The sequence below is a fragment of the Rhipicephalus microplus genome, chromosome X (genome assembly GCF_043290135.1).
Source record: "Rhipicephalus microplus isolate Deutch F79 chromosome X, USDA_Rmic, whole genome shotgun sequence".
Lineage (NCBI taxonomy): Eukaryota > Metazoa > Arthropoda > Arachnida > Ixodida > Ixodidae > Rhipicephalus > Rhipicephalus microplus.
In genome coordinates this window covers 246,245,715-246,249,313 of record NC_134710.1, presented here as the reverse complement: position 1 = coordinate 246,249,313, position 3,599 = coordinate 246,245,715, and positions in this window count along the sequence as shown.

Genomic DNA, 3,599 nt, shown 5'->3' with positions numbered 1-3,599 from the left:
TTGTGAGGGCTTCCACGCCAAGGCTGCGATATAGAAAATCGCAGGGACAGAGTGGCCACATACGGAAATAGGGAGAAGATAGGAAAGATAGACACGGTCGCCGGAGTCCGAGGACGGGACACCACTGAGCGAGAGCTCTTCTCGGCGTCAGGAGATGGCGTAGGGCAAGCCAGTCGGTCACAGCTGCGCTGTCGTCGGAAATTAAGGTGGCACAACCGGTCGGCACAAAATCCAGCGAGCAAGTTCTACCCGCGTACGATGGAGAATAAAATGGTTAGGGTGCTTTCAGCGTGTCTCCCTCAGAAAAACAGAAAAAACATTCCTGGTTTAAGCAGCAAAAACCACCTTAATAGCAGCCCGCAAACAGAACGTGAGGGGTGACGAACAATAGTTTTCGCCGTATGCCTGTCGGTATATGGTGCGCTCCTCGCAAATGTTGACCCTGCAGCGTCACAAAGGGAGTTCCGGTATACATCAAACCACAAAAAATCCCGATTGTACCTAAATACTCGTTGCACTCTTGCTTTAAAACATAAGTCAAATATCTTCTAGGTAATGCTTACCACTAAAATTGGGCTGAGGTGGCCCCGCATGCAGGACTATCAAACAACTCAAGCATCATGAGTTTCAAAATTTGGTGTCAGGGGACCTTTAAAGAGAGGTGGTGAACGCTGTTATTTCCTATTCCTTTATTCCACTGTGTCGCCACATGCAGGTGAGTAATATAAGAAGAGGAATGAATTAGCAAGGAATGCACTCTATAAGAATCAACTATGCAGCAACACACGCTCATGGCGAGTTGATGAAAGGAAGCTAACACAAAAGATAATCGGACTTCGCTACAGGTGACAAATATACCAATGCTACGCTACTCTTAATGTCCACAGCAAGAAGCACTGCTCAATAAAAAAAATTAAAAAACATATCTCCTTTATCCGATACAGTAATGATGAGTATGACGCTGAATATAGAAAATATAAAAAGGAATTTTGATATAGTTTTTAACAACCACGAACGCTGCCCTTGCGATGGATTGCTTGCGTTTGTCACAACATCATGCCTTTGAGTATACCACAGGCATGCTGCATGCTCAGAAATGCCGTGGAACAGGGTTGCCGCTCGTGCTTAGCATTGCTTCTACAAAATAGCATTCGTTTAAGTGTCTTTTATACCGAGCACCCTTGAGAGCGCGTCAACAAGCACACTCCAAAAGTCGAAGTTGCAGCCACTACCGTAAACGCAGTACAAAGTCGGCGTGCTCATGAAGTATTGAGCGTGTTGCCTCGCAGCAACGAAGCGCGGCGGAGATAAGCGGTAAGGTTGGTGTCCGCATCGCCGCTGACTGCTGCCACTCACCGGGCAGCACGTAATTACAACGTGTTCAGTGTCGTTGGGGACCCGGTACCCGAAGCTTGGATGCCGGGCGAGAAGTCGTCACTGGCCAGGAAGATAATTGTCGCACCCCCTAAGGCTTCCTTGCCTACACACAGACTGTAACCTGCAGCACCACTGCGCTCGAACGTGACGTTTCCTTTCAAGGCAACAGCATGCCCTTTTCGTCTCCAGCCTGAACAATGAATTGAGAAAAACAGGAGAAGCGTTGAGCAAACAGGAGCTGTGATTGTGTTTCAGTGCTGGGCCGCGAGCTGCACGCCCTACAGAGCTATTGAACCACTTAAAACTTTGCTTCCGTGTTGCTCCACAAGAGAATATTGCTTTGATAACAGACATCAAGAATAACGGGCTATCGATCTATCCAGAAAGGACTTGTTGAAGCTTCTACATATAAGCTATGCACTTCGTTCAATGACACTTTTTGCCTTTCTTCTCTGATCGCCCTTTGAGAAGAATGGCAGATGCGCGAGTTGAAAGATCGCTGCTTTTTTCTCGATGTGGCGAACAAAATGACGTGTATTGCTAGCATGTTTTACGGCGAGTGCACCCAGAGGTTAAAAGCGTTTGCACCAGTACACGTTCCAGTGTGCATCCCACAGAGAATCGTTGATGAAATTAATGATGTCACTCATATCTTTACCTACACGGGTCTCCTTTAGCTGCCAGGAACTAAATCCAGGATGCAATGGAAAAAGAAAAACAGCGCACTCACCGTTTCAGTACATTTGAATTACAGTTTCCTTGCTTCTTTTGCACGCGCAATAATTTGTGCCATGCACGCTTCCACGGTTAGTGCCATGAACATCTCCCAGTTCCGTGAATACTTGCAGGCTATGGTGGCAGTCATGATTGTGAGAGATGACGACAAAGTGAAATAGTACACACCGTTCATTGCACCGTCCTCATTTCTTCTTTCTGTTACGCGCGTCAGTAGAGGATTTTCTAGCACATTTGCATAATAATTTTCAAGAACCATTCATTCTCGACAATCCAAAGCCTTTTCGTGCTCTTTTTACTTTGCTACGCATTATTGTATACTTTCAAGTATATTTACTTATGTTATCACAATCCGTATTTGTACATTTTTATATTTTTTCTGGTGTTAAACCCCATAATTTTATTTTAGAACTATACATGAGGAGAAATCACAGAGTGGACGTTTCCTATTCCAGTGCTTATAAACACTGACATTACAAACGTATAGACTGACAAGCAACACTGATATAAAGGTGCCCTTTGTATCAAATGGCCTTTGAGTTATTGTGATAGTCGTTCCAAGTCGTTTGTCTTAATGCGCTCTTTGAAAAAGCCAGCATGCAGGTAAAGCTTGAACACTCTGGGGAAACTTTTGCGCGCTATCTATGTGTCACATTCACATCTGCGTTGCACAGACGATTACAAAAGTATGTACGAGAGACTAGCCTTGCTCATGATGCAGCAATAATAGCTCTTATATATCATTTACCATCCATAAAAAAAAAGACCCGCGACATCTGTGCATCCCCAACTCCCCACCGTTTTTTTTTTTCGCGAAATGCGTGTTTCTTTTTCACTCATAAAATTCGTCACAGCACTTCCCCACCCCCACTCCCTCACATCCGGGTATCTAATGCGGCCGATACCCTTCCCTTGTTAAGATGGATGAGAGGGTATGAAACGTAGACACGCTAGCGCTAAAGAAATCAGTTATATTTTAGCCTTGAAAAAAAAACAATTCCGCTTATCGAAACGTCAGCTCGACACAACATCTGTTTACGGATTTTCAGTTTACCTTGCATGCGCGTCTGATTATATCAGCATTCTTAAGCTCACCTCAGCTAGCAGGTCGTGACCATGAAATTTAGCCTCGCCAGGTGAGAGACAGGGGAAATGCGATAATGAGAAAAGGGGAGGGTAGGGAATAGTCCAATACTAGATGTTGATGTATTAGGTTATAAAACCACCGTATGCAGCGAAAAAAAGAATAGGACAGGCAATGAGGTTAACCAGAGGCGTCCTCTTTGCTAATGTGCAATGGGTAACACTGCTACTAAAAAGCCTTTCCCATATAATATACATTGGTTGTTTCTGGAGGAAATTCGGAGTGACGCTTCGTTGTTGCACGGTTGCAAAAGGAAACCGCGTGGGTCATCACATCCACACACACACACCCACCTATATATATATATATATATATATATATATATATATATATATATATATAT